General features: G+C 45.8%; 1 long non-coding RNA gene across 1 annotated transcript in view; it reads right to left on the bottom strand.

Annotated features, from left to right (window-relative positions):
* LOC109285534 (uncharacterized) overlaps positions 1-18,160 on the bottom strand; it is a 39,426-nt gene continuing 21,266 nt past the window's right edge. The window contains exon 3 of the long non-coding RNA XR_002093283.2: positions 1-971. This is a non-coding gene — a long non-coding RNA (uncharacterized LOC109285534). The remainder of the gene's footprint in view (positions 972-18,160) is intronic.

Raw genomic sequence — 18,160 nt, 5'->3', positions numbered from 1 at the left:
TATTTTAATTCCCAGTTTTATTTTTTTCTTTCATAAGTGAACACTGCTTCTGCAGAGTTTGAATTTTGTGTACAGTTGTGGTTGCCTACGTTCAGATGACTGGAATAGCTACAGAGAAGGACACTTAGCATGATTAGGGCACTGGAAACAAAATTAACAGAGCTTGGCTTGCTCAGCTCAGTGAAATGAAGGCTGAAAGATGATATGATTACTCATTTTAAGCATATTAGGGAGGGTAAAAAGCTATTTAAATCAAAGAATGATACTGGCACAGGATTAAATGTATACCAACTGGTCATGAGTGTGAGAGTGTTGAAGTGATGATGTAGCTGTGATGGTCAAGGAAATAAGAGAGAGGGCATGTCTACATGAGCATTTCAAAGTTTTTTTCTAATGTGCATTACATTTAGTACCTCCAGTACTAAATTACATTACATTTAGTACCTCCACTAAAGAGTCATGAACCAAAGATGGCAAAGCCATAAGGGAAATACAGAGTGCCTGAGCAGGGGACTAACATAAGAGGGATGGGGGTGAGAAGGGGAACACAACTAGGTTACAGAAAATACAATTTTAGCCAACTAAGCACAGGGGGAGGGGGAGGGGATGGGGAAAGGGGAGGGAGGGGGATCATGACCCTGAGAGAGAAAGAGGATAGATGTACACAAACCCATACAATGGTCTGCAATGGTGGAGGGGGTAGGTTGAAGAATTTACTCAGTCTATAGAGTCTTGTAGTGGAGGTCATCTTCGAGTGGAGTGGAGTGGTCCATCATTGAAAGATTCGTCTTGGAGTCCATCAGGTGCAGAGGGGGATTCAGGTGGTCCCCTCTGGGTCTGGTCCAGTGGCAGTCGATCTGGTGGGGTCAGTGCATTGGTGATGGCCCATGATGTGCTTGACGTAAATGTCATGGGACCAACAGATGGTGTCCGTTACATTTATCCCATGACTAGTTGTGCCTGTGTTTGTCCTGGAACAGAAGAGTTGAGGCACTGGTGTGTACACATATCACCCTTCCAATCAGAGTTTAGTAAGCAGCTGAATGCACTGTTACTTTCCTGCCATTGACCTAATAATGCCATTCCAGAACAACCATTCAAACACACTTCTCAGTGTCCCAGGACAAACTGTTAGCACTTCTTATCCCACAAACCTTTTTAGGGTTTGTCCCAGTCATGCATGTCTGAATGATTGCAGTTTGTCCCAGGAGAAAATGGGACAAATACAACTTCTGTTCATAGCCTACAGGTGCTAAAAACCTCTCAGGTACCTGTCTGGTGAAACTAGCCTTTGCACTTAGGGTAAAAAAGATCACCAAATCTTTTTGCCTTCTTTGGACCATGGGACATGGTCTTCTGCTTATGATTATCCAGACATCTTTAATCTAAGTAAATTTCCAGGCACTGCCAGGGCAAGATATCAATAGCGCCTTCATTTCTTACTCTTCACCTATAGCACGTTGCAGGGTTTTTATAGGATGCTCTGTGGCCGTGGTGCATGAAAGATGGCAAAGTAAACATTCTAATGGCCCTGTTGGGACTGGTTGCCTATGAATGCAGGGGACGAGACCAAGAGGCAACTGCCAGCAATTGTGATGTTGCCAGCTTGGATTCATGAGTATCATCCACACTTTTATGGTCTAGCTGTTGTTTCTACATACCCACAGTAGATCAAAAAGCACTTTTATTTTGGCCATTCATCTACAATTTACTTGCTTGCCTTCAAATGTAAATGTGAGGTTATTGTCCAGGTGCTTCACAAGATCCTCTTCCATTTTTTAAAATAGAATTAATCAGAGTAACCTCAGAACTGTCCCTATCTCTTTATGTTAGGTATTAACACCTAACCTCCTAACTATTAATTATTCTAGCACAATACAGAAACTAACAATGGTTACTGTCATTAGCTAGCCCTGCATGTACTGAGGCAACATTACTGTGTCCAGCTGACTACAAGAAACACCATTTCCAGCAGCACTGGATGGGCAGGCATGCCAGGAAAACTGTGAAAATGATATAGTAGGCCAAGAGATGGTTTAAAAGACTCCTGAGCTTCTTGTGCTTCATTTCCCTGGAACATTTGCACAAGTATGAGATCAGTGGAAGCCCATGGAAAATCATTGATTTTGAAGCCAAAAAGGGGTGGGGAGGGAGAAGGAATTTACATAAAAGACTACAATTTTTTAAAGTCTCATTTTAACAGCTTATTCTCTGCAAGACTATCCATCTCGGCTAATTAAAGAGAAGCATAGTGGAAGGAGCCCAACAAAGTAGAACTCTGACCATGGCTGTTCTACTTACATCTCCTGACCAACCATTCCTCAGAGGATAAAGAAAATGAAGGCAAAGATTAAGTCCCTAGTTCAAAAATCACACCTAGTCAGGAAAAAGTTGAAATTTGTACTGATGTCCTCTTGAGGTCAATAGGACTCATGCACATGATTGATGTTAAGTATGTGTGCAAGTGCTGCCCTCAATAGGAATCAAAACCTTGTCTAAATTAGATAGCAGTTGTGTAGGAAGGAATTCATCATTAATGACAATCATCTTTCTCCACTTGTACCCCATGGTTTGATTGTATAATAAATTTGTTTGACTTACTGTATAGCATTCAAACCATTCCTGGTGTGTATAGTTAAGCCCCTTCTCTGTGGTATCTGAAACTATTGCTCATCTATTTCTGGGAAGGAAGGCTATTTGTAATGGAGCCTTATAAGGCTGGACTTAACATGAGCTACAGTTCAATTTTGCAATTGATTTTAACAATAGCACTGAATATCATGTCCTCTTCAGAAAGGGACTGACACACAAAGGCCTATCTGATCATTGAGTCATCTCCTACCCCTTTCGATTCTGCTGCAAGAGAAATGGAACAACATTGATTCATCATCTCATAATAAATGCAAAACAGGTGACAACATTCTACCCAGCTCTAGTAGTGTAATACCACTAGTTTCTATGGAGTTACTTTGGGTTTTTGATTTATGCTAGTGTAAAAAAGAGCAGAGTTGTCTGAGGGTTTAATTCAACAACAGCAAAAGAAAAATCAGCTTATTTCTCATGTTCCCTTCACCCAAACAAAACACATTATTTCTTGGTTTTTCCAAGTTTTGGAGCAAGAGAGGGAGAACACACAAAATACCTTTCTGTCTCCAAGGAGATCTCATGAAAAATACAGCATTTAAAGCTCACAAAATGGGTGATATTTAACTCTCTAAACTATAATGAGAACTTTACAGCATTTACCAACATATTAACTGATTTTTATATCTCTTTATACAACTGCATAAATGTGATAAATAATGAAATAATATGTACAGAAATCATTTTATTATTCCAAATTTCCATTGGATCTGGTTCAGATCTTCTGCATTTGTAACATTTAGTAAAGCTCTTGAATTGCAAACCATTAAGCAGCCCTAATCCCAGTAGTGTCTCTTGTTGTCAGTATAGCATTAGGACTGAAAGTTTTCTGATTCACCTCGTAAACACAACTAAAGAAAGGCATTTTCAGTTATATTGTATAGACTTGAATACTGTGGGCCAAATACAGTGCTGATTCATGCCTGGGGAACTGGAAGGGGTCCTGAATTCAGAACTTTGGGTACAAAAAAACCCAGCAAATTCTCTCCCCATACTCTTTTCAAAGTAAATTGCAGAAGGATGAGGGTTTTTATGTGAAAGATGAATCACTCACATCTTCAGCCCATTTAATATAATAGAAATATTAAAGAAACGGTCCATTTAATAGTTTTGGTCACTTCTACAGAGAGATTTAAAAATTCAGTTGCTCTGAGTTGCAAAGCTCCAAGCTTGATATTCAACACAGAGTCAATATAAGGAAGTGAGCACTTCTGGCAGGCAGAGGTGCAGTGCTACATTCTGAACTATCTAGGGACTTTTTTAAGGCCAAGGGTTTCAGTTTTTTGTAATTGTAATGATCCAACTACAGTTTGAAAATACATCGATCATCAAGACAAGGTTTACAAGATTGGATGAGTCACCTTACCAGCTGTAGCTGTATCCTGTGAAGGGAGTGCACCAAGACTCCTTTGATGGAGAGTGGTGATGGTGACTGACACAATGACCCAGGTCCACAAAAGTATTTAGTTGTTAATTCCATTTAATTTCAATGAGAATTAAATGCCTAAATATCTCGATAGATCTGGAGCCAAGTTCTTTGAAATGCTTATCTCTGCACGCTGGAATCACCTGAGAGCAGCATTGAACTAGGTGATACTACTCATCCACAATGCTGCTAAGAGTGGTATTGTCAAACATTGACCGAATAATGGTTTTAGGAGGTGGATCTTATGGTAATCTCTGTAGCATAGAAGCAGCAGCAAAGAAGCTTTACCCACCAAAACAATGTCACAGAAAGATAATGTATATGTGAAAATGGCCGACATAACTTTCTGTGCAGAAAACAAGCTCTCGACTCTACACTCTCCAAATTAAGGGTAAGAATAAGGGTGTGGGTGGAAGGAGGGAAAACTCTGAATTAAGACAGGATGAAGTGCAGCAAGTTAATTAGAGGTTTCTCTTGTAGGTTTGCAGAACATGAATTAGAGATAAGCAATATGGTGAGGAGGAAACAGCATCATAGAATCATAGAAAATTAGGGTCCGAAGGGACCTCAAAAGGTCATCAAGTCCAACCCCCTGCTCAAAGCAGGACCATCCCCAACTAGATCTTCCCAGCCAAGACTTTGTCTAGTCAGATCTTAAAAACATCCAAGGATGAAGATTCCACCACGTCTCTAGGCAACCCATTCCAGTGCTTCACCAACCTCCTAGTGAGAGTTTTTTCCTTATATCCAACCAAAACTTCCATTGCTGCAAGTTGACACCATTGCTCCTGGTTCTGTCATCTGCCAGCACTGATAACAGTCTAGCTCCATCCTCTATGGAACTACCCTTCAGGTAATTGAAGGCTGCTATCAAATCCTCCCTCCGTCTTTTCTTCTCCAGACTACATAAACCCAGTTCTCTCAGCCTCTCCTCATAAGTCATGTGCTCCAGCCCCCTAACCATTTTTGTTGTCCTCTCTTCAACTTGTCCACATCCTTTCTGTAGTGGGGGACCCAAAACTGGGCACAGTACTCCAGAAGAGGCCTCACCAGTGTTGAATAGAGGGGAATAATTATTTCCCTCCATCTGCTGGCAGTGTTCCTACTAATGCAGCTCAGGATTTTGTTAGCTTTCTTGGCATCACAGGCAAACTGTTGACTCATATCCAGCTTATTGTCCACTTTAACCCACAGGTCCTTTTCTAAAGAGCTGCTGCTTAGCTAGTTGGTCCCAAGCCTGTAATGGTGCATGGGCTTCTTCCATCCTAAATTCAGGACTTTGCACTTGTCCTTGTTGAGCCCCAGAGGTAGGGACAATCTTGGGGATAACTTTGTCAGGCCTTCAGTCAGCACAGATGTAGTTAGGGATCTTCTGGAAGGGCTAGACATTTTTTAATTCACAGGTCCAGATGCCCTCCACCCAAGGGTGTTGAGGGAGCTGGCAGGGGTCATCACAAAGCCCTTGGCCTGGCTATCTGAGCATTCGTGGTCATTTGGCCAGGTGCCAGAGGATTGGAAACTGGCTAATGTGGTCCCAATTTCCAAGGAAGAGAGGAAGGAGGACCCAAGTAACTATAGGCCTGTAAGCCTCACCTCGGTGCTCAGGAAGATCTTGGAGAGAATCATCAAGGAGCACATCTGTGGGGGGCCAGGAGGGGAAATCATGCTCGGGGCAATCAGCACAGGTTCATCAAAGGCAGGTCCTGCCTGACCAACCTGGTTGCCTTTTATGACCAAGTAACTAAATCCTTGGATGATGGTGTCGTCATGGACATAGTCTTTCTAGACTTTAAGAAGGCCTTTGACACTGTCTCTCACCCCATCCTCATCAATAAATTAAGCGCCTGTGGCATTGATGCCTGCACAGTTGGATGAATAAAAAATTGGCTGATGGGGTGCTCCCAGAGAGTAGTGGTGGACGGGTTGCACTCAACCTGGTGAGATGTCAGCAGTGGGGTACCCCCGGGCTTGGTCCTTGAGCCCACACTGTTTAACATCTTCATCAGCGACTCGGACGAGGGGATGGAAAGCATGCTGTCCAAGTTTGCTGATGACACTAAGATGTGGGGCGAGGTGGACACACTTGAGGGGAGAGAATGGCTGCAACTAGATTTAGACAGACTACAAAAGTGGGCAGATGAGAATAGGATGAGGTTCAATGTAGATAAATGCAGGGTGCTGCACCTTGGGAGAAGGAATCCACAGCATACATACAGGCTGTGGAGTTCCCTTCTTGAAAGCACAGAGGCAGAAAGGGATCTTGGAGTCATTATTGACTCCAAGATGAACATGAGCTGCCAATGCCAGACCACAGCCAGCAAGGCCAGCCATACCTTGTCATGCATCCAAAGGTGCATCTCAAGCCAGTCCAGAGAGGTGATACTCCCCCTCTATGTGACTTTGGTCAGGCTGCAGTTGGAGTACTGCATCCAGTACTGGGCGCCGCACTTCAAAAGGGATGTGGCCAGCCTGGAGAGCGTTCAGAGAAGGGCCACTCACTTGGTGAGAGGGCAGCAGGACAGGCCCTATGAGGAGAGACTGAGGGACCTGAACCTGTTCAGCCTTGGCAAGAGGAGGCTGAGGGGGGACCTGGTGGCTGCCTACAAACTCATCAGGGGAGATCAACAGCAAATAGGTAGAGCCCTTTTCTCCCCAGCATCACTTGGGGTGACGAAGAACAATGGTAATAAGGTGATGGAGAGTAGGTTTAGGTTAGAGATCAGAAGGCAATATTTTACAGTTAGGGTGGCCAAAATCTGGAACCAACTTCCCAGGGAAGTGGTCCTCGCCCCTACTTTGGGCAAATTCAAGAGGAGGTTGGATGATCACCTGTCTGGGGTCTTGTGAACCCAGCATTCATTCCTGCCTGTGGCAGGGGGTCAGGCTAGATGATCTGTTCAGGTCCCTCCTGACCCTAGCTACTATGAAACTATGTAACTATGAGATTTCTTTTGGCCCAGTCCTCCAGTTGTCTAGATCACTGAATCCTAGCCCTACCCTAGAGCGTATCCACTACTAACCCCAGCTTAGTGTCATTCACGAACTTGCTGAGGGTGCCCATGCCATCTTTGAGATCATTAATGAAAATATTAAACAAAACTGGCCCCAGGACTGACCCCTGCATAAGGCTACTTTTTTTGGCATGTTATTAATCTTACTTAGCACATGATATATTAAAACAAAGAACACTTGTTAATAAAAATCAGCAAGCTACAACACACATTCTATAGCATATGAAACCACATAAGTTCTTTCTCTTAAGTAGGGGCTTAATTACCTAACTTTAAAAAACAACCTTGAAAATTTGAGCCTAAAGCTTTATATCCCAAAGGCTGGACTCTGAGTTAACAAATAGCAATGCATTTTCAGTTAAGAAACAAACCCCTTGATGTTCCTGTAGTTCTCATTAATTGTTTGCATTACTGGAATAATCCAGTTTACACACAGGTTAATGGAAGTTGAACTGGTCTTTGTTATCACCTGTAGCTTACTTTAGGGATCTTTTTAAAAAGATATTGTTTTGAAAAATATAAGAAAGTCTTTTCACCGTGTCAATGCCACTGTTAAATATAAACAAAAGAGATTCTATTTTTCTTTTGGAAAGATTTAACTTAGGCCCTTTGGCATAACATGCGTTTGTGGGAAACTAATCACAGATGCCTAGATTAAGGAGTTTACTTTTAGTTTGTGATAAATAGGCAGAGTAGGGTAAAATTAAGGTGGCCTCTATTATTAAAGTGTGTGCAGAATAGGGACAATTTTTCACTTCCTGTCTATAGCTGGAATAGGCCTGGAGGATCCATTATTAGTCTGTGTGTCTGAAAATCAGCTCTTCAGCACAAAGAGTGCCTCCAGCATAGTCATTTTGGACTAAGCGAGTCATACCTTACTTAAACACAGTCACATGAGCACCAAAGCAATGGATGCCAACCTAAAATTATTGAAGCATTTTTTGGAAAGTTTGCTCTGCTAGGGCACCTATACATGTTCCAGGCATCTGCTCCGATGAGTGTTCTAGCAGCCTCTTCATCACGTGTGTTCAGCATCCCCACATTTCAAAATGGTGGTAGGGTGGTCTAACTAAAGCTCATCAAATAAGCTTTAATTAAAGTGCCCCCATCACCATTTTGAAGCACAGGATGCTGAATACATGTGATGCTGTGGGCATTTTAATTAGAGCAGCTCCGAGATCCACTCTAATTAAAGCACCCCGTTCCCCACCCATCCCAGAGCATATGTAAAGATGCCCCTAGTGACTTAATGAAATTCAAATAACATTCCAATTGATATATTTACTGGAGACTAGAAAATTGTTGACCAATCTCCTAGTTAACTATTAAGCTTGTCAAGACCTGGAATCTTACCATAATAATCCTGTATATTTTATTCAGTGGACACTATTTTTCTTGCTCAGTTTTTTTTCCCCTCAAGCACCCTGTCACTTGAAGGTGTTGTACGGCTTCAGCCTTCTCTTCCTGGGTGTCTTGCCCGCGAGCGACGTCAGGGTGGGGTTCGAGCTCGGATGCCACCTTGGTGGTATAGGTGCTGCCCTTACTCACCTGCCACGACTTCAATGTTCTAGTTGGGGAGGCAGTTCCTGTCAAGTGGCTCCCCGCCAAGGATAAAGATGCTTCAGTCCCTGTTGCTGCTTCGTGGGGCTCCAAACCTCCCCTTTACCTCACCCTTACCACATCCACGGCCAGGATAGATATTATCTTCTGCCGGCATCCCCTTGGACGGCTTTTCCTCCTTGCCCAGGTTGCCCACCCCTAATTTAGGTCGGGTCTTCCTGGTGAGTCTGCCCTTCACTGTAGCCAGTTCTTTGGCTTCAGGCCAACTAGTGTATCTAAGCTGGCCCTGTCATGGGCTAGCCAGGGCCTTCAACAAAACTTAACACCCAGGTTTTCACTGGAGGGTACCCCCTGGGATCTTGCCTCCCAATGCCCTTTTCAGAATCCAAAGTAAAGGAAGAACTTAGAGGAGTGGATGAGGGACCCACGTGTCTCTGTGTCCTGAGTGACTTATGGGGGTGGACTGCCATTCCGTGTCCCACTCTGATCCAGCTCCTCAGTCTGGCTGTCACTGGCCCCCGGCTAACCTGGAGTCACTCCCAGTCTTCCCCAGCTTGGGAGAGTGCATGGTTCCCATGCTGGGTTGCTTGTGCCCCCCCCCCCCCCGCCATGCCCCCGTGTGGGGTACCTGCTTCTGCTGGTGTCTCCCACCTCCTGTGCCCGGGCCCTCAGCTTCCCCTCTCTTGCCTGCAACTGGGTAATCTTCCTTCTGGCTGCTTGTCTCTCCGGGTCACTGTCCATTCTTCCCTCCACTGGCGTCCCTGGATTGGTGCTCTCTTCTTCCTCCAGCAGTGTCTCTAGGTTGGCGTCCTTCTCTTCCTCCTTCCCCAGCATCTCTGGGTCAGTGTCCTCTTATCCCTTCATTCACTGCCCAACTGTTTTTCCGGCTGCCATTTAAGCAGCCCACGGTTTCCAGAGGCTGTGCCCCCTTCCCTCGCCGATCCGCAGCTGCAGGCAGCTCCAGAACTGCGAGGCCACAGCTTGCGCTTCCTCCGGGATCCCTAGGGTGAGTCCCAGGATGCATGGGGTGGGGGTCCAGGGCCCCTTAGAGAGGCTTTCATTGTCCCTCTCACACATCCCTAAGGCATTTTCTATCATACTGAATTGATTTAAAATTTATCTAAGAGCTGATTTTACTCTAAAACCTTGGCTTTAGCAATCCTTAGCTTTGATAAATCCTACTGTTTGTTTAGTATTTTCTGCACCAGCCTCTGAGTCACAGCACACTCTTTGCTTTGATTACTAATTTTTTTATTCCCTTGATTAAAAGCTATATGTTTTGAAAAAATTATAATAATCAAATCGGGGGCATCAATATCTTAGTAAAAATCTTTTTTAAAGCTATTCTGATTAATCCCAGTTTCTGTTAGGAAACTTATGAGGGTGTTTTTTTCTTTTGCCACTTGTGAACACTCAGAAAAGGCAAATTATACATCTTTTTATTTATTACCATCCCTTACCCAACAGGTAAGTATACAGTGTGAACAATATGAAGCCTATAAAAATGCAAAGTTTCATTTCACTGAAGCAAGGATGTGACACTCATACTTTATAAACAAAGGCAAAAACCACGTACCTCTCTCTCCACTCTTGGTAAAATGGTGGTCCTGTCAGCAAATGAACAGATACTTGCTATGTATAACTAAACTTTGAGTAGGAAAAAACATTCTCAAGCATACAGCCACTAGTGGTCAACTTGATACTGATTAACCATAGATGTCAATAAAATAATACAAGCTTTAAAGCTATTTAATTTAATGGGTTCAATTGCTACTCAGAGTGCTAAATTTCACTGACTTAGCACAAAAAAATTATTTAGCCACAAGAAGGAAAGTACTGTATGTGGATAAGTAATATCACTTAGTTCAAATATGGTTTTCACAGGCTTCACAAAAAATGGAGGAAATAATGAAAAAGTGGTGTGCATCATAGGGAATAATCATTGCTGTTCATCTACATAAAATGGCATTCTCTCTCCTTTTCTTTTTTACCCTTTTGGTATTGGCAGCATAAATGACTAATATATTTAGTGTTATGAGAACTCCACAAGGCAATGACATCACATTACTCAATTCGTCTCCTGTGTACTCCAGAAAGTCAAAGGTCTCATGTACAGTCAAAAGAAAATCAAGTGGCCTAGTCTGAAATGAAAGTGCTTTCCAATAAAAACAAACCTAAGAATTCAGGGATTTTTTGCAGTTATGACAAACTAATTTGAAACTTCAGAACACTTTGGCCCCACTTTTGTATTAGTGAATTAAAAAAAAAAAGAAGAAAAATGCCAAATACTGTCAGAGCATGAAACTTATTGGTATGAGATTTCTCTGTTAGATGATGTTTCCTACACTGATCTTAGGTTGCCAACAACTAAAATACCTTTTAATGATTTCTGGCATTTAAAGTAGAACACTGCTTGGGTTACATATGTTTACCATTATCCGTAGAATCATCAGTCCCCTTATGTTCAATGGAGGCAGTTGTGGAAGTGGGCCAAAATGTGCAGAAACGCAGTTCCGGTAGTGAAATTAGCAACTGGACAATATTCCCAGAGAAATAGTCCTGTTCATTTCTGGCAGAAAGCCCATTTCTGACAGAAAAAATATCCATAAAAAAGAAATTTTGCATGTGCATGTTTGCAGAAATGTGTGTGTATGTTGAAGTGCATGTGTGATATATACAGGTTTACACACATTGCTATTGGGGTCTTTTATGTCTAGATTTGAGACCTCTACGAAGTTGGGCAAGCATCCTTGCCTCCATTTTACAGATAGGAAAATGAGGTACACATATGATAAAAAATGGTCCAAAAGTTTCACAATGAGTTCGAATCATAGAAAGTTAGGGTTAGAAGGGACCTCCAGAGGTCATCTAGTCCAACCCCCTGCTCAAAGCAGGACCATCTACAACTAGATCATGCTAGCCAAAGCTTTGTCTAGCCAGGTTTTAAAAACCCCCAAGGATGGAGCTGGTATCAGGTTCTGCATTATTCCACTTATAATGCAGGAAAGGTGGTCAAAATAGCTGATAAATCAAAATAATTACACAGACTTGCAATTTACCATATGAATATCACCAGCATACGTGGGATAACTATGGCACATGGCTTTACATAAGGAAGGGATGCAAGAAACAGGTTTGGTAGACTTCAGAGTCCTCTCCAAAGTAACCAACCTGCTAAATGCAGCATCTCAGCAATATAATTGTATTAGCACTCATTGGCTCTCTTCAGTGTGGCTGGCATAAAAAGTTTTGGTATTCTGTCACCCCAATTGGATGCCAATAAAAGGGTAATTTTGGCCCCCCAGTGACCTTGAAACAATGGAGAAACAGGCATAGCATTCCTAATCACCCTTCTCTCGCTTAACCAGGGGTGGATCTGGGTGCACAGGTATGGGAGACAAAGGAGAGTGCAGTGGTGTGGTGTCACTCCCAACCCATTTGGCTGTGTTATAGTTACAGTGAGCTTTTTGAGCTCACTGGCATGTCAACTGAGGCTCCATCGAGAAGTGGGATGACCACCTTTTCATAAGGGTAAGGCGGGACATGTACCTGCTGCCTCACCCCATGGCACAGCTAAAGCAGAGCTGAGCAGAGGCCATGGGGAGCAGAGGAGGATGTAGGCTGCCCACTTTGGGCTCATGCTCCCTGCCCTGTTGCTTTCCCCCTGGAAGCCATGTGCCATGGTGAGGTGCCCCTGGCAGCCTGGCAGCAGCAGGGGGCATAACTCTGTGCTGCCGCTGCCACCCCTGCTGCTGCTGGGTGGGCAAAGGGTGCCTTGCCATGGTGGTATGGCCAGCTTGGGGCTCCTGGCAACAGCGGTGGCAGCACTAAGTCTGTCTGCCCTCTTGTGCTGGGTCCTGCCCACCCACAGACCCCCCGGGAGGAGGGCAGGAGGGCAGGGACCCCAAGCCCCCAGTAAGCAGCCCACATGTGCCCCCCTTACAAATCTGAGGGGGCTTATGCCCTCTTATGCCCCTCTTTCTGGGAGCGTGCACAGCACCAGGGAGATGCCCCCTCCCCCCATTACTCTCTGAACAAGCCAGCTATAGCTCTGTTCTGCTCCCCAGCCAGCCCCATGGCCACATATTCTGGCCCCGGGCCCTATCCACCACCCCATTTGGGCAACGGCCCCAGCCCCACTCCCTCCCTCACCATGGGGGCCTCACACATGCTCATGGTGCCCCCTGTGTCCCACTCCCCCCAGCCCCATGATGAACAAAAAAACAGATCCCAGCACATGATACTGGGAATCTGGGACAAATGCTGTCCCAGAATCATTCAGCTCAGAACTGGGACTTGTTGTTCACATTTGAGACTGCCCCGCCCAACTAGAGATGGGTGGTCACCCTACCCAGAAGCTTCACATTGCTAGGAGCTCTGAGTTCACCGTCTGATCAGCATGGGGTCCAGCTAGAGCCCCTGCTTTCATGCATCTCAGGAGCCCAAAGGGTGAGCGCCACTGCTGTTTGACCTTCCCCTCTCACCCCCACTCCACTGAATTCAATGACAGGTTAAAAGAAGGAATGAGAAAATGGCAGCAGTACTCACCCCCTAGGCTCTGGAGGTGTGTGAAAGCAGAGACTGAGCAATGCCACTGTTTGTCCCCTCTTTTCCTCTGCTGCTGAATTTGGGTTCTAAGAGTGGGCTAAGGGTGGACAGACAATTAATTATAATACACCGGCTGCTTCATAGTAAGTCCTAGAATCCTTTTAAAATGCTGCAGTTGGACCATTTGTTCACATCCTTATTGTGAGGAGCTGTACCTTTTTAAGTGGCCCTCATGAGAGCTATTTGGAGCCAGTTGCGCTGTACAGAGGCTCATGTAAAACAATGTTGATCAGTTAAAACTGGGACTGAGAATGAAACAGACTTCCATCACACTGAGTAATTTCTAAGTAGCAAACAGCTCAGGTGGGGCTTTCTGTCCCCTACATCCCACCACTCACATCTGTCTAGACCAGTGGTGTCCAACTTTTTTGAATGTGGGACCGGATCACGAACTTTTTATCACCTAGTGGGCCGGCGAGCCGTATTCAAAGACATCACAGGAAGTGGTATCATATCAGGAAGTGGTCACGTGACCTTTGATACCAATGAAGTTGCAGGGGTTGACATGGTGCTGGTTGACATGGCATGCATGCCTGGGTTGACATGGTGCTGCTGGAGCCACTTGACTACAACTGGGTTGACCTGGTACTACAGAAGCCACGGGGCCAGGCCGGGGTTAACCTGGAGCCCGCCCGGCCTGCCGGTGCCATGCCCGGCTTGACATGGTGCTGCAGGACCTGCCTGGGCAGAACCGGGTCAGCACCGGCCAGGAAAAGCAGCATGCAGCTGAAGCTGGCTTCCCATGTGCTGCTGGGTATGGGAGGAGGCCGGCCAGGTCTGCACCAGCCAGCAGAAGTGGTGGCGGAGCCGTGTGCTGCTCGGGACTGACCAGTGCAGGCTTGTCCTGTCCCGAGCAGCACATGGCTCTGCCGCCACTTCTGCTGGCTGGTGCAGACCTGGCCAGGCTCCTCCCATCCCAAGCAGCACATGAGAAGTGGCCCCCTCAGGGCCTCGCATGTGGGCGGCCGGGCCCCGAGAGCCTCAGTGCCCTGGGAGAGACTGGCCAGGGGAGCAGGCGCCGCCTTGCTGTGGGGTAGGGCAGGGCAGGGCAGGGCAGGGCAGTGGGGCTGGCTTGAAGTGGGCGGGTGAGGAGGCAGGTGAGGGCTGGCACTGCCAGTGGCCGCTGCTTGGCCTCCTGCACAGGGCCACTGCCCCAGGCCCCGCGGGGGTAAGCAGCTCCCCTCCCTTCGCTGCTGGCTGGGGCCCACGGGCTGGCCCTGCCCACGTTGCCGTGGCCCCGCTGGCACTGCAGCTCCACGCCCTGTGACTCCGCTCTGCCGCCACCACCACTGCGGCTCCACACCACCGCCAGCACCAGCATCGGCTCCAGTGCTGCCACGGGCCAGATAAAATGGCTTGGCGGGCCACATGGTGGCCCATGGGCTGTATGTTGGACAAGCCTGGTCTAGACATACACATATCGCTCCAGAATATGGAATCATCTTCTTTGTTCTGTCTTTAAAGGAGATGCTTTAGCCCAAACAGAAGTCTTGAGTATGGTGCCAGTGGTATGAAGGAAAGCCAAACTAGATAATCACAATAGATTCATTCTGGCCTCAAAAACTGTGAATCTCCTAAACATTTTTCATGGGTGAGAATGGTTAAAAAGCATGTTGGCCTGGCTACCTTTTATCCCTACTTTTTTTTTTCTCCTGGAAGGTATGGAAATAAGATAACTTGATTTGTTGCACTCTCTAATGTTGGGCATATCTACTGCAGTATGGGCAGCTATTGTGCCATGTATACATGACGCAGTACTAACAGCGCAGTACTAACGGTGCCGTACAGCAACATATAGACACTCTCAGTGACTTCTTTTGTGGCAATCTTACCTTTCTTCAAAGTGAGATACAATACAATCTATCAGAGTCTTTGTATAAGAATGAAATGCAATGCATTAGCTCTCACTACCTGATATATCACTGCTGCTGTCAGAAGACAACATTTAAGTACATATTGGGATTAAATCAAAATGCATATGGAAGCCTTTATAGATGATCCTGCAAGTCCTAGCATGGTGGACACTAAGGAAAACCAGGTTGTTTATGTTCTATGTAAGCATGAATGTAAGCCACTGACAGGATGCATGATTAAATACTGGGCATAATCCTTTGCATAAGGCAAAAGCAGGTGCTCTATTTCTTTTATTTTAAAGAGCACAATGTAAAAAGAGCTGGAATTATGTGAAGAATGGGTATATAAGAAGATAGGGATTTAAGCCTGGTCCTCAGACTAGAAAAGCGTAAATGCTCTGTGGCGTTTGTTCTTATTGTAACCAGGAGTAATCTGAGAGTGCTCAGTACAGCTACCATCAATGCAGAATTCACCTGCCTACCGTCACACACACACGCGCACACACACACACACACACACACACACACACAGAGGAATGGGCCACAATTTTGGGGGGCCTCCTGCAAGATATAGTTTTGGGGCCCCCTGATCCATTGAAAAATCAAAATAGCGGTTAATTGTGGTTAATTAATAATCTCACTGAAATAAAATAATCGGGGCCGGGCTGCATGCATGTGGGCTGCACTGCAGGGGCGCAGGTTGGGGGCAACAAGTGCTGGGGACACCTGGGTTCCCTCCCCGGGGCCGGGGCTGGGGCAGGAGCAGAGCTGTGAACTCCTCCCCCGCTCGGCTGGGAAGGGGCTCCCTGACTGCATCGAGCCCTTTAAACATGGTGCAGGCGGCCGGTGGTGAGCAGGGCAGGGCCCCTTGGCTGCGAAGCCCCCTGCAGGCACAGGTTCCACAGGATAGACAGACCGACCCTGCACACACATACACACACACCCCTGGGCAGGCTCAGCACCAATGTACTGCGAAAGAGCAGAAAGGGAAAATCTTTTTGGTTTTGGTGCTACTGTCAGGTGGATATAAAATGTGCATACTTTGCGCAGCCAAACCAGTCAAAAACTTATGCACAAATTTAGACAGTGGGTGAAGTGACAGAATTGAGCAAGACCTGAATCCCTGAGCACTTTCTTTGCTACTATTGTACGCAAAGAAGACGACACGTGTGAGACCTTTTGAGGTGATCCAAACGCTAACCAGACATTCCAGCTGTTTCTGAATGTTCTCAGCTGGGTGTGTCTGCTGGAAATGTGTTGTTTGGAATACAGCCACTTCTTTTTTTTCAGCTTTCAGGGACGCCAGTGTGTTTGCTTACTCATAGTGGTGGTGGTTCTTATATTAGACACAGAAATTGTGTTAGAAATAATCCCCTCAATTTCAAAATCTTACTCAGTCTGCTGGAAAAGGAAAGAAGTGTATTTTTTCTCTTTTTGTCCAAGCACTTTATCAACAATGGCATTACCATGAAATCATGTCTCTGAAACTATTATAAGATGAAAAATGTCTTCTTGGACAGCAAGGCATATAACAGAAGTCCCATTTATTTGGCTTCAGTGCGTTTACCAACGGATACAATAAAGCATGGCATGATTCACTGGACTTCTGATTAGTGCAGAACTAGTATCAGATGCTTTTTTTCTGGAAGAAGTCAATGTTGAGCTACACAGAAATGAACCTGGGTATGTTCTAGTGAAGCCAAAGGGGGGTTAAAATAATTAGAGGGTTTTAAACTTTTGGTTTGGTCCTTACTTTGGAGGTCAACAATGGAATAATGAGGGTGGATGACTATTGATAGAGCCACTAATCACATCTTATTGTAGATCTTATCAGGATATTTGCATTTGTATCTCATCTTGTCTATCATCAGTATCACTACTCCAATCACAGAGGATTCCATTACTCATGTGGGATTTGTTAGGGGTATGGTCCAGTACTGAGCCACATTGTGTCCTGTTTTGGGCCCCACACTTCAAGAAGGATGTGGACAATTAGATTTCATAGATTTCATTGATTTCTAGGGTCAGAAGCAACTTATTAGATCATCGAGTCTGACCCCCTGCTCTTGGCAGGAAAGAGTGCTGGGGCCAGGTAACCCCAGTCAGGTGTTTACCTAATCTCCTTTTGAACACCTCCAGGGTAGGGGAAAGCACCACCTCCCTTGGAAACCCATTCCATATTTTCACAACCGTCAATGTAAAGAATTTCTTCCTGATGTCCAATCTAAATCTACCCTCCTTCAGTTTATGGCCATTGTTTCTAGTAACCCCAAGGGGCACCCTGGTAAACAGACCATCCATCCCCTATTCCCTGCTAGCCCCGCTGATGGGTTTGTAGACAGCCACAAGATCACTTCTCAGCCTTCTCTTGTGGAGGCTGAAGAGGTTCAGGTCCCTCAATCTGTCTTCATAGGATCTTACCTGCAGGTCCTCAACCATACATGTAGCCCTCCTCTGAACCCTTTCCAGGTTATCCACATCCCTCCTGAAGTGTGGTGCCTAAAATTGGACGCACTACTCCATCTGCTGCCTCACCAATGCCACAAAGAAGGGAAATATCACCTCCCTAGACCTGCTCATGATGCACCTATTAATGCAAGAACGAGTGCAGTTAGCTTTACTTATTACTTCATCACATTGGCGACTCATATTCATGTTTGCGTCGACTATGACTCCAAGATCCCTTTCCACTGCTGTGCTACTTAGAATGGTACTTCCCAGTCTATAGGTGTTGTGGCAGTGCACTGGGTGTGCCTGCCACTTGCAACCGGTGGGTTGCGTGCGGGGTATGATGACCCCGGTCCCAGTGAGGGGGCGGCCCCAGTGAGAGGGGGCACTGGTTAGAGCAACCAGTGGGTTGCGTAGCCCCGGTGTGAGGGGGCGGTAGTGTGAGAGGCCCCAGTGTGAAGGGGGCCAGCGATGAGGAGCCCGAGAGGGGCCGTACATCAAGCCCGGTAGAAGGCCAGCACAATGATAGGCCTCAAGGGGGCAGGGTCCTGTGGTGGTCAGCCCGAAGGGGAGAGTACCCTCGACTGGCCCATGCTGGGGCCAGGACCACA

The sequence above is a fragment of the Alligator mississippiensis genome, chromosome 1 (genome assembly GCF_030867095.1).
Source record: "Alligator mississippiensis isolate rAllMis1 chromosome 1, rAllMis1, whole genome shotgun sequence".
In the NCBI taxonomy this organism is placed as follows: Eukaryota; Metazoa; Chordata; order Crocodylia; family Alligatoridae; genus Alligator; species Alligator mississippiensis.
This window is presented reverse-complemented; position numbering and strand designations above follow the sequence as displayed.